This window comes from Syngnathus acus, chromosome 16 (assembly GCF_901709675.1).
Source record: "Syngnathus acus chromosome 16, fSynAcu1.2, whole genome shotgun sequence".
In the NCBI taxonomy this organism is placed as follows: Eukaryota; Metazoa; Chordata; class Actinopteri; order Syngnathiformes; family Syngnathidae; genus Syngnathus; species Syngnathus acus.
In genome coordinates, this window is record NC_051101.1 from 3,830,194 (window position 1) to 3,844,412 (window position 14,219).

Genomic DNA, 14,219 nt, shown 5'->3' on the forward strand with positions numbered 1-14,219 from the left:
GCTATAGGCTTTGGTTCTTATCGTTTCAGGCAGGATTTGGTTTTAATGTTGTATGGTGAAATTTGATGAATTTGATATTGATATTTGTATTTATATTTGGGTATTTACTGCTTTTATTTCATTTATTGGATTTAATTATTTGTTTAAATATATTTTTTAGCTGCAAATTCACTAACTACAAGACGTTGCATTACTGTGTCACTAGCACGACCCCTTGAGGAGCTGGTCGGCACGTCCAACGAGATCCTCGAAGATCCTCCCCCACCAATGTTTTGCTTTCGACACAAAAAGGGAGGGCACCCGTAGCCATGTGACACAAAGACATCCAATGACAGCCGGTGCTATGTCCAACTGGTTCAAACTGGTTTGGCTCTTATATTTCATGGTATAAACTAGAAAAACATTGCTTTGCCATATACATACGCCATTTCAAGCAGCGACCCTGTCTGCACAGCACATAAACCCCCTTGTGAGAAGGAAAAAAACAGTTTCACACATTTTTTTTGCAATTTTTGTCTGCGACGACATGGCAAAAGCAAAGGTAAGATTTTTTTTTTTTTTTTTTTACTCTCCCACAGAAAGGTTTATGTCGTTTTTCGCTTTTGCTTATTTTATTTTAGAGTGAAGGTTATGTGAGGTTGTCCGCTTTCGTTTGTGGAAACGTCATCGCCATGACAGCCAGCCGTGGCGCGCATACTGCGCAAACCTGCAGCCTGCTGCAAATAAACGTCGGATTAGCGTCGATAAAAACCAGGCAAAAAAATATTTTAACAATTTGCTTGTGAATAATAGCTCCATTTGTGTAGTATTCACGTTTTTGTTATGTTTTTTTTTTTTCTATTCGCGAAAAAAATGACAACTTTTAGTGTAATTTTTGTGCCAAATTGCACGCAAATATGTGCAATGTTTTGACGTTTACGTAAGCCTGACAGTTAACTGTCCATCAAAATGTATGTTTTGAGCGCGGAGATCGTGGTGGGGGAGGGGAGGCGATGTGACGTCTTTTTTTTCCCCCCCCACCCCATGCGCTCCTAGTTTGTTTTTGCTCCGCGTTGTATTTTTTTTAAAGCGAGAAAAATTACACAATTGCATCAAAACGTACATGTTGATATGTGTTTCGTATTCGAATGACGTATTGTTTTTGATGCCGAGCCTCAGGAGCAGCCATTGGGCAGTTTGATACGAATCGAGTCACTTCCGGGAGTTTTGGGTGGGGTAGTTGGTTTTAAAACTGCATCTTTTCTCGTTGCTTTGAATTCGAATTAGTTTGCAACCCGTCGATGTGGTGATTGTGCAAAAATTCAGTAGTTTTCTCGTTTGTACGGCAGTAATTTCGACAGTTTCTCTCCGCGGTTCGCTCTTCTACTTGCGCCTACATGCAGGGGGCGGGGGGGAAACAAAGGGAACTGTCATGGCGCCAACGCGTTGTCATAGCAACTGGTCCCGCCCCCTCTTGATTTGAATTCAAATATGAGCGGGAAAGTCAATAGCATCACCGTTCTTTAACATTTTCAGGAAAACACAACAAATTAAATAAAATCAGTTTGTCGATTTGACTAGATGCAAGCATTATAGTGTGAACCTAATTTTAATGGAAATTGTGACAATACAGTTAAAATATCACTGTGTGGAAGTTGCTTTAAAGGCGTAGAAAACGAGCCGAAAACTTCTCACATTCAGACTCTGAGCTGTGTTTATTAACTGACAAAATAACATCCGATGCGCATGACAGAAAAAGCCGGTAAACGTCACCGGAACTCTTAAAGGGACCGCAACTATAAATTTAATCAGAACGTCATAACAGAACACACATATGATGAAGTGAATTATGTCGTCATTAGGTAAAGCGCGACAACTGGCTATTAGGCTATTAAACTGTTTGAACTGTAGCAATTATATGTTAATTATGATATTTAATGAATACGTTTCTTGTTTACCCCTCCCACCCAGCAGTCAAGTGGGACCATTGAGGTTTGTTACGTTTTTATTTAATATAAAGGCATCATTTTCTAAATGAGAATCGCTAAATTAAGATTACATTTTTGCATTCTTTCACCCCACAGAGACGGTGTTCCCCACGCCTGTTATTGGTGGGTTGCAGTCACTCAACAGACATTTGAATGATTTCCTCCTGTTTTATTTTTATTGTTCTTTGTGTTTTCTGTCTTATAGCCATTTATTCAGACTATATATACACTAAGCCCCGAGATTCAACAATGATAATGATACCAAGATGATGGAATCAGTTTTCGTTACAAACTGACAATAAATTTGTATTGGATAATTCGGCTCGCTGTTTTAACAGAGGGATCTTGCTCTGAATGTTCAGAGCTTCTGTTTACATGCCAACAGCTGATATGGAACTTAAGACCTGATCAACAGCGCCTCCTGCTGGATGCAGCTTAGCAATGTGCTCCCGTGTGTGTGTGTATATATATATGTATATATATATATATATATATATATATGTTGCTAAAAAAATTAAAGAAACAGTTTTTTATCAGGGTATGGCATGAATTCAATTACACTTTTCTGATAAGGTTTTGGTCAGCGGCCTTGGTGTTGATGGAATTAACAACAGGTGCACTAGAGGGGCAACAATGAGATGGTCCCCAAAACAGGACTGGTTTTGCAGGTGGAGGCCATTTCAAGTTCCTCCCTCTTGATCTTTTTTAACTGTTTTTCCATATGTGTTGGCTTTAGCAAGAGTCATTATCACGACTGGGAACATGAGGCGATTTCTTAACCCTCCTGAAGTTGCGCAGATTGTCCAACTCCTCCAGGATGTCACATCCATGCGTGCTGTTGCACTCTAGGAGAGGTGGACAGGGCCGTAGACGGTCCTCATCCCATCAGCAGAACCGATATCTGCTGCTTTGTGCAAGGAGGAACAGGTTGAGCACTGCTTGAGCCCTACAGGGTGACCTCCAGCAGGCTACTGGTGTGAATGTCTCTGCCCAAACTGTCAGAAACAGACTTCACGAGGTTGGCCTCAGGGCACGACGTCCTGTAGTGTGCCCTGTGCTCACTGCTCAGCACCGTGGAGCTCGATTGACATTTGCCATAGAACACCAGAATTGGCAAGTCCGCCACTGGCACCCTGTGCTTTTCACAGATGAGAGCAGGTTTACCTTGAGCACCTGTGATAGACGTGAAAGGGTCTGGAGAAGCCAAGGAGAGCGCTATGCTGCCTGCAACATCATTCAGCACGACCGGTTCGGTGGTGGGTAAGTGATGGTCTGGGGAGGCATTTCCATGGAGGGACGAACAGACCTCTACAGGCTAGAGAACGGCAGTCTGACTGCCATTAGGTATTGGGATGAAATCCTTGCACCTATGGTCAGACCCTACGCTGGTGCAGTAGGTCCTGGGTTCCTCCTGATCCACGACAATGCCCGGCCTCATGTGGCAAGAGTATGCAGACAGTATCTGGAGGATGAAGGAATTGACACAATTGAATGGCCCTCACGATCACCTGATCTAAACCCAATAGAACACCTCTGGGACATAATGTTTCGGTCCATCAGACGCCGCCAGGTTGCTCCTCAGACTTTACAGGAGCTCACTGATGCCCTTAGACAGATCTGGGAGGACATCCCACAAGACACCGTCCGTTGTCTCATTAGGAGCATGCCGCGACGTTGTCAAGCATGCATAGAAGGAAACGTGGGGGCCACACAAGATATTGAAAATAATTTTGAGTTGCAGAAATTGGATTAAGGCAAAATGAATGAGCCTGCCACATCATTTTTTCACTTTGATTTTTGGGGTGTCTATATACTGAGCCCTCTGTAGGCTGAAAGCTTTTATTTCCATCAAAAGATGTGGCATCCTTTTGTTCCTGAGACGTTAAACTGTCCATATCAATATAGATATCCCCCCCAAAAAAATTCTCCATTGAAATCTGATGTGTTTTCAAAGTGTTCCTTTAATTTTTTTGAGCAGTGTATGTATGTGTGTGTGTGTATATATATATATATATATATATATATATATATATATTAGTGATGGGTCGATGAGGCGTCGATTAGGATGAATTGTTTTACCTCTAGGCTTGATTTTTAAGATCCATGAATAAAAACTTACATACATAAGAATGGTATTTGCCCGACTCCTAAAATAACTTGTACAAATGATTATTGTTATCCAGCAGAAACCCAAACCCGCTCCAGTGGAAGTCAAGAAGAAAGCTACCACCAAGGTATCGATCCCACCACGTTTTCCTCCCCTTTTCAATATTTAAAATGCTTTACTTTACTAATGACAAATTGTTGTGTTGTAGAAGGGATCCAAAGCAAAAAAGACCAAGGCAGAGAACGGCAGTGCCAAGGCTGAGGTATTGATGATTGCTAACTCAATCTATAGTGAATATAAAATCTTGAATAAATTGTGACCCACAGGAACCCAAGGCCGACGCCGCGGAATCCAAATGAGTTGACGTCGACGTACTCGCTATACCTACTTCTCACCCTTGTCCCCCTCCCCCCTTTCCTGTGTACTTGGTGATTGTACAGTTTGAAATAAGTATTTTTTACCAAGTTTTATATTACAAATGTCCGTTATTAGGTTTGCCATGCACTTGATGTAACACATGGTGTTCACACGAAGCTTACTCATATCTATTTTGGAATTTCTTACACCCTCCACCCATTGTTCGTACCTCATAGCTATCCGTCGCGCTTTGTCTCCTTTCAGTCTTTTGTTTTTATTTTTTTAACTGCTGAATATTAGATTGCATTTTTTCAAACATGAGGCAGCTATTAAAAGAAAAAAACAGTCACAACTTAACAAGAGTTTTTGAAACACTGTATACAGTATTGTTAAAAAGATTTGTCGTCCTCCTCAGGAGATGTGTATCATTTGAATTGAAAACCCCCAATGAAGAAATTTCCTCATTAGCCAGTGCTTCTCAATTATTTTCTGTTATGCCCCACTAGGAAGAAGAAAATACCCCCCCAACTCCCCTCAGTTACTATAAATATGAATCTTCTGTCTATTGAAATAAGTACACCTCTGCATATTGTATCTTAATTAACATATTTCCTGGGGTCACACGCCCCCACCATCGCAACGCGCCTCCCACGGGAGCCCGCCCCACTATTTGAGAAGCACTGCCATAAACTATGTTGATGACGCCGATGGTTAATCTAAATGTTGCTGAAATAAAACATTTTTAAAAAGCTCTTAATCCCCTTTGTATTTCGATTCTCCTTTGCGCCAACAGAGAAAGGTGTCTTACCACTTTTGATGAGACACGTGTTGTTCTCGTTTTGGCCACTGGATGGAGCTCTCAATCATCACAGATTGGGGGAATTGGGTCAAATATGACACATACTATTGTGAAAACAATTACGTTGCCAACACTAAAGACTTTTTGTGTACTTTACCGCACCCGTGGCGATAAGCAGAGGGAACAATAAACAATGACAATGTACACGTATATGTATAGGAAGATGTGGCGGTGTAGCAGTTAACACACAGTTTGTCATTTGCAAATCAAGGACACATCCTTAGAAGTGTAAACATTACCTATAATAATGGTTAAAATTCTAAATATTCTTTAAACTATGTTCCCAAATACACTCATCGTCCTCCAATATTGCCTTAAAAAAAAAAAAAGGCTTAAAAATGGATTGGATTAAAAAGTCCAAGCACCACAAGTAAGGACAAGTCTTTATTTTTTTAATGTGGAACAAACACGTTTGGATGACAGCAGTGCGTGCCTAATCAACTACATTTGATTTTTTTTTTTTTTCATTCAACGATCTTCACCTGTTTGTCTCCACTTTTATTGGGTCACTTTCACAATGTTGTTTATGGGTCACTATACCTTGGGTTAGCATCGCAGGCTATGGAAGGAGACAACATGTTCCAGTACATACAACGCACATGTACGTGAGGGGGTGGGGGAGTAGTGGACGAGCTCATTTTCTCAGACGAGGGGTGTACTTACTGCAACTGTATGGCGACTCCTGGTGTTTGGAGTCTCACCTCCCCTATTCAGCATATAGAACACATCTACCCGGCCCAGAAAACTCAATGCCCTCTCGCTGTACCTGCCCTTCCTGCATCCCAATAAAAGTGACGGCCAAGAATAATCTCTGGTAAGAAAAATATTCGGTTAATTAAATAATGCAGACAAAGGTGAGGGGGAGGAATGTGGATTATTTTGAGCGTCAATGCTTAATTGCCCCACTCACGGTCAATATCTTCAATAGATTGTTTCCATTGTAACTTGAATCAATCAATTTGTGCAAACTGCATGTTTTTGTTGCATGAAAAATGTCAAGAATGTGCGTTTGTTTGCTAGGAAACATGCATAAAAGTGGTTCCAGCGGAGCTTGAGCCAAATACACTAATGTTAAACTCTTAAAAGTCATCAAATGCGTAATTAAGCCGGAGTCGGGTACTTTTATTTAATTGTTAGCGAGTTCTGAAAATGTGTTTAAAATTTATGTTAACTATAACTGTTTCTTCAGTAATGAAAAACTGCTGCTGTGTCTTAAATTGTCTACCTGTAAAATTAGACGACTCTGACCAAGTTTTATAGGTACTTTTATAGTTCTTTTTTTTATTTGATGTTATTTTATGCAACCCAAAATGTATGTTTTTTGTTATTAATTAATTTGCACAATTTTAAGCAAGCGTTGACCACATCTGCACTAGTCTATGAGGTTCTCTGAACAGTTTTGAATAATTAACAGTGACTCTTGTAGAACTTTTTAAAAATATATATATATTTCTGTTTTAGAAGCCTTAAATTTGAACCAATTTGCTCAAATTGCATGAGTTCATGTCTTGTTTATGTATAAAGAAAAGAAACTTATTGGCTCTAGTTCCTGCTTTTTTTGTATTTGAGAATTTGTACTTTATGTAGTGTGATCCCATTTTTTTAAGCTTATACTATTTTTTGTTTATTCTTAATCATTAAAAATATATTTTTATGTACTCTAGCAAACTTGGATATCACAAATGGGTCCCTTTTATATGTCCCCATCGAATTTAGTGTTACTAATTAAATTCTCAGTTTGCTGCAGGCTCATTTTACACAGAAATGCTAATGCTATCACTTCTCACTAGATAGCTAACCTGATTTTGAGTGTCTTGCTAAAGTCAGTGATATTTATGGGATGAATTGAAATGATTTACAGACCTACTACTATAATTTTACAAAAGGATAGAATGTTTATCATGTGTTTGCATAGCCCCCAGCGTTCGACATATTCACTTCAACACGCATCCAAAGCTTGAGCCGGGTTTCCCTACACCCCTTCTTGTCTCAAATGCAGCACTATGCCACTAGTGTACAGTATGAACAGGCCGCTTTGTGATGTAACCATGGTGATAGACATCTGGCTGCAGCATTTATGATTAGACCTGTCAGTCGCTCAGGTTGTATGTACCGCCACCTAGCACCCCCCAACACACACACACACACACACACACACACACACAGGACCACTCATCTACGACAATGTGAGAGAGAGGGGAGGCCGCAAAAAGCGAGAGTGAAAAGGCGGGACTTGGACTGACAATGAAGGGATTTCATTGGCTGTCCAGTTTAGAGTACACGATGTACCCTGTGTATGTTAATGTCTGATTCTGGATGATGCTAATGGATGCAAGCAGCCTACAACCATGATAATAATAATCAATTCATTCTCTGAACAGGTTACATTGTTCCATAATAGCTGCGTGACAGTGTCAGTCAAACATGGTACATCTTTTTACGACGGATTTATTCTGACTGTCATTTTTTACTCGAGAGGCCCTTTGTAGACTTCAGGTAGAAAATTGCAAGACTGCTTCTCAGGTGACTCAGTAGGGCTGCGTGCCAGAAGCTCAGAGTATGAACCACTCCTTTCTAAAAAGTAAATCAATACAGAATTATAATAGTGACTTATTTCAAGTAAATCTTCTTGTACATCTTAATTTGGGGAAAATTTACTGCAGCACAATGAATATGAATAATTGATCTTTCAGGAACACCAATTTTTGTTCTTTAAAATATGGAGCACGTCAGTTCATCTGTGTATTTGCATGTGGTTGGAAACACCCGCATGCAACGTTTGTTTGAAGGTAGTCATCAACGTGACTACCAAAGATGGAATGTGGCAAAGTGCGTCCTCTGGATCTGAGCTTTTTTTTTTTTTTGTCTTTGTGCCCTTGGGCGTGTTTATGAGGAATCTTAATTCACACAGATGATTGTTGGATGGCAGGAGACTTAAAGCAATTCAAATTAGAACAAACTATTCAAATTGGACACATTTCTTTTTTTTTTGCATTGATAATGTGAGTTTTAGTCACAATTGCAATACAAAATTTTGACTCCACTCTAACAACCGTGTCAATTTGTCGTGTGAACAAACCACTAATCTTTCACTTCATCCCATTAAAGGAAGTCGTACTAGTCCTGGATTTACCAGATTATCTTGTTAGTGCGATTATATTTGGATTCTATAAGGCTCAATTACCTGGTCTGTGCCAAGCAGGCTGATTGTTTTCAGAAAGCACTTCTTGTCTTTATGCAAAAAATGTTTTGCTAAATGATCAACATCGCTTGTCTTTTATGGGTTATTCAAATGGGATGTGTATTTGAACAGAGAAGCAGAATTTACCTAAAGTCTTAGAGTAAGATCTGGTCTTTGATTTTCATCACTTTGTCCCTAGGTCTGTGCGTGCCATATCTCCGCCGGCGTCCGATGAAAACGCACGCATCGGGAACAGTTGCGTAATCGCACTCTCGGACATGCACATGCTCCGCCATGAACACATTGTTTCCCCATTTCGTCGTCTTTATCTGCTAACGAGCTAATAACATGCGACAGTTTGTTTTGGGGGGGGCTGTTTTAGGAGGGCCAACCAGCGAAAGTAATGCTTTTCGACAGCCTCGGTGTGCGTGTTTCTGGAAAAAGTGGGCGTGGGCGCCGCAGCCCGGCCGCGCAAATCTGGTTGGGTGAGAGTGAAGCTTTATATAAGAGCAAAGAAAAGCACCTCGGTTGCTCTTTCCGCTTGGGCTTGGAGGGCAGAAGGTGCCACTGGATAAGTGGTGGACTCTGAAGACTCCTGGAAGTATTTCTCAGAAGTCAAATTGCCTGGTTGAGTTGAGGAGGCCAGAGACATCTGGAAGAAGTCCCCTTTTTTTTCTCCTGGAACTTTTAGGAATCCTGTAAAACTAAAATTAGTCCTTGTCCTGTAGAGTCAACAATCCTTAGTCACCTGGGGCATCTTTGATTATCCTGTCAAGTTGGGTAATTCTCGAGACTCTTGAGGAAATTCTTCAAATCAGTATCATCTTTCTCTGTGGTGCAACAATCCAACTCCAAACAGGTTAGCATGTTTGTCTTGCGCATCTTTCACCGTGTTCGTCCAAAAACGTCATCCCTGATCTAGTGGTTTGATCCCTGCAGAGAACAAACCTACGATGATTCTAACGAGCTCTTAGGGAGGTCGGAATGTCGAGATTCTGATTTCTAACCAACCTTGTACCAATTACGGCTGGTCAGTTTTAGAATATTTTTGGTATTACAGCAACGGAAGTAACTGCAGATGGTCTTTTGTGTGATCAGAGCTTAGTTGCAGAACAGATGTGAGGATACAGGACAAGGTACAGGAAACCTGGTGTCTCATACACGGTACATTTTGTTCTTGTCTGGACGTCAAGCAGGCTATAGCCCGTGGGGATTTTAACACCGGAAAAATCCAGGCAAGATGATCTGACTGATTCCGTGCTGAGGCTTCAGGCTAAAGTTGTTCCTTCCTCATGGCAGGATGTCACATGGTTCTCTGTGCGAATGTCTGATCGTCCAGACTTCCTTCTTATGCTGATGTTGTCTTAAAGAAGTTGACTAATAAAATTCTCCCGTCTTTGCAGGTCTTTAGTCTCCAGCCTATCCGGCCACAGACATGATAATCAGGCTGGGAAGACTGACACCAGGATACTTTCGCCTCCTCCAGGTAGCGACACTTCCCAGATTCCTAATGTGCACTTGTTAGATTTCATCTCTAAACACTAATCGGACCCGACGTCGACCATTGTGACGAGGTTTCCCGTGTTTCTTTTTGTACCCCAGTAGTCATCACAACCTCTCGTCACCATTGTTGCGAGGTTTTGTTCATTTATTTACACTAATTGGGAGAACAAAGGCCCTCCACGTTTGATAGACGCTGAAAGAAGATGGTGACTGTTACATAATGTATGAGCCTAGCACCCCACCAGAAAAACTGCAAATGTCGTCTTTCTTGTAGTAAACCAGAATGCGAACTGATTCATTTAACAATAGAGGAAATACGGCTACTTTAGCATTATGTGACCTCAATATTTTGTAGCTGTGCAAATTATCGGACACAAACAGCTGATGCGTTTCTAAATCTCCCATCTTTATATAACGCTTAAGTTGATCCAAAACTGGACTCCTGTAACAGGTGGTGTGTGTACTCTATACATTGTGAGTACAGAGTGTGTACTGAATGTTGTTAGAAAGTTTGCCACTTGGCAGTCAGACAAGGATGTGAAAACACTGACATCCGAAGACCCCACAGGGGTAGCAGGGTTCACACGTACCAACATGTGTTTCATGTGTTGACAGCATGGAGGCTCCTATTTCATTTTCCTTGCTAAATATGGCGGAACTTTGGTAGTTGAGACACGATGAAAGTTACGGTGATGTAAAGCAGTGGTGATTTTGTCGGATTGTTTGAGCTAATTTACGGTTAAGCGTGCTTAGACATTTTTGAGTGAGTTTCTACTTCCTGAGAGAACGTAGACTACTTAGCATGTTAGCTAGCTGTCTACGTGCCATTGCTTGTGATCAGAAGGTTTGAACTTTGACTTTTAGTATCTCAGCCTTGATTGAGAGCCGTGTGAGTTTCTTGTGCTCACTGCCGTATACTTTTCTTTTGTTCCCATCGCAGAGGCAAGTGGCAGGCGAGGTGCAGACGCAGCCACAAGACCGTGCCATCAATCAGATTGCCATGATGCTGGCCATCATGGGTCTCAGCTTATCCTACTACAGCGCCAAGCAGATGACGGAGAAGGTGCATGCCCACCCGGTGCCCTGAAGCATAGACAGACGGACAAATGAGAAGTCAAGGAAAATCAAGCCGTGTCGATATGACTGCATTTTTTGGTTTGTTTTATTTTCTGCATCCAGAGTGTAAGGGATGCAAGGGACTGTTCTGATCGCATGTGGAAGATGTAGCGTGGCCGTTGCAAAGATGCACGCAAGCAAGGGAAAGTCGCAACGTGGGGCTGGGGAGAAAAATGTAATTTAGTACTTGAATTCTCCAAGACTTTGGAGGATATTTTGCACAATCATGCAGAAACTGATTTTAAAACAAAAACACGTGTCGCTACTTATTTGTGAAGTCACACACAACATCTAATCAACGGCATGTTGTAAGCCACATTGAGCACCTGTGGACGTTTTAAAACAGTGTTGTTTTTTTATCAATGTATGGACTAATGTCACTTTCTTTGTAATGATTTAATAAAGCTCTGAATCCTTTTTTCCAACAACTGGCTTTTTGTTTTATGAACATCTAACCATGAGTAGAAGAAAAGTGAAAGGAAAGAACAAACCAGTACAAGGCCATGAATTAACTGCGATGTCCGCCAAAATTTAGGATTTAATTTTAATTGATGCGCACCGTGCATTAAATTTGAGGAAATGAGTTGTTAAGTGCATATGGAAGGGATTTAAACCCCCATTTGGCTCTTAATCCTTTCCCATTGCTGATTCGCCTTTCCGCACGTAGCCCCTTCTTGTCGGCGCATGTCTACTCTCTCACCATCGCGACACGAGGCCGTGCGACAGGCCTCGGGACCTCGCCTGCCAACACGCGCCCCCCTCCCCCGGCCCCCTCCCTCCCTCATAAGTGATGCTGGCTGATGGGCGGCCATTGGCTGAGTGATGACGTCACCCAAATCGGCCTGCTCACAAGGCGCAGAGACAAAGGGATGAGGATGCGCTCATTGGCGTGAATAAAGCCGGGGAGGGGTTTATTTTTATTTATTGGGCGAGAGGGCGGAGGGGGTTTTATCACGTTTTATGACATGCGTTGACGAGATACTCCACAGCGACAGTTGTTGGATCGCTACTGAAATGCGATAAACAGATAATAATAATAAATAAACAGCTTTTTTTTTTTTACCAAACTTTGATTTTATTTTATTTCTTAAATATGATGAAGTAGGACGAGATGTTCTGTGTGCACATCACACTGATTTTATAGTTTTCGTTCGCCCTGCGGTTGCCTTCGTTTCATCAGGATTTACTGAAAAGCTGCTTATCTACTCCTGGATGAGCTCAGAGGCTCTTTACCCTCCATGTGGTTGCTGATATCATTTCACATGATTATTTTTTTCATAGGAACATTGTAAATGAAGCAAATTGTCATTCAAAAGAGACGAGACACGGCATTTCCGGAATTCCATCCTAATCTGAGCGCTAGCCATACAATTGTAGACAGGAAATCAATTTTGCTTTGTCCCTGGATGTTCTCACGCAGGAGACAATGTGACCATCCCAACCACGCGGGGTTAAAACAACTTTCTCAGGGGATGGATTGTTGGAAACAATAAAGGCATGGCCTGCAAGGGTGGAACTAGCTAGCTCGATGTATGGTTTTGATTGTCGTTAGCTGGATGGATTACACACAAAAAATAAGAAACAGATTTCAAAAATTCAACTAACATCCTCAATGAACTAGAAAGTAGTCTCTAGTTATATTTCTATTAGTAAGTGCCTTGAAACAAAATGTTCGATTCACTTGATATGATTTGAATTGGCTTGACAAAAAACTTCATGGATAAATACATTCTAACATTCTGATGACCTCTGAGGTCATTTTCGCGCTCATGATAGATCATGTTGGTCACGTCTGTTCGTTAACACACATGCACATACGAATATTACAATATACAGTACGTATACACATCCTCTAAGTCACAGGTGTCTAACTCAAGGCCCGGGGGCCAGATACGGCCCGCCACATCATTTTATGTGGCCCGCGAAGACAAATTGTGCATCAAATTCGTATGTCATTACTAGAATTGCAAATTGTCTTCACTTTTAATAATATCTTTTTTTTAAATAGTTGACCAGTTTTTACTCGTCTGATTTGAAAACGAGTTATTTGTCAGTTTGTTTTGTAGCTTTTACTGTATATAATATGAGGTGCTCATACATTTACTTGGGTTGACAGTCATAATGGCCCTCTGAAAGAAACTATGACTACAATGCAGCCTGCGAAACAAATGAGTTTGACACCCCTGCTCTAAGTCAAGCTAAGTCAAACATCTCCTGTCCACTGCAGTTTGCAACTTCTCCCCACATGTTTGCTTGGATCTGGTTCAAACCGCTCTTCAACTGGTTTGAGCAAGTTAGCCTCCACCCAAAAAAAACATTCCTGCATAAGCACATAGGGCTGGAAAAGGCCCATGCAAAGAAATAATATAAACAACCAATTTTGAAAGAACCACTGTGACTGGGTTGTAATGCAGCACTCACAACATATCAAAGCTTTAGAAAACATTATAAGGTGCTGAATTTTGCTGTGTTGACAACTCATGGCGTTTGTGTTCCTATGGTCAGTGAAGATATTTTTCTAAAATTGTTATCCTATTAGCATGACTACCCAAGTAATTTTGAAGTTACAGTACTGTCAAATTACCAACGCTTGCTAAAGTTTCTGTTTTAGTTCATGTTATGGCCATGCTAAATGTTTCTGGCTGTTGTAGTTACACCGCCGCACGGCAGGTGGCAGCAGTCAACGAAGCCGTGTCGCCTGCGTGTTTTGAGATAACGCAGAAAATACGATCAACTGAACGCCATTGACCAGGTAAGAACTTTGACAATTTAAACATTTCTCATTTGAACTATGTTAATATTAAAATCAGAACGTGTTCATTATTTTTGCGTTATTCAATTAAATTGCTTTTTAATTTCTGTACATCATTACCTTTGCAACAAAATTTAATGAAAACATTAAAACAAAATTAAATTGCTTATCTTTTCCTACCAAAAGTCTTGTGTTATGTAATGTTTTAGATTGCGTGCTTGTGTACATACTACACTCCTTAATTTTGTTTCCACTGTTGGTTTTTACAAGGCATGTACTCTTATGCAACATCCACTTTTTTTTTTTTTTTAAATTACCCACTCACACCTCATTTTTGTTGCATTTTATGAGAGCTGCAACATATTAAGCTGTCAACA

The 14,219-nt window shown here is 40.9% G+C and overlaps 1 long non-coding RNA gene across 1 annotated transcript; it reads left to right on the forward strand.

Moving 5' to 3' along the window:
* Positions 1–8,982: 8,982 nt before the first annotated feature.
* On the forward strand, positions 8,983–11,518 carry LOC119135984. The gene is made up of 3 exons (XR_005100653.1): positions 8,983–9,330; positions 9,875–9,957; positions 10,915–11,518. It is a non-coding gene; the product is annotated as an uncharacterized LOC119135984 (long non-coding RNA).
* The last annotated feature ends 2,701 nt before the right edge of the window (positions 11,519–14,219 follow it).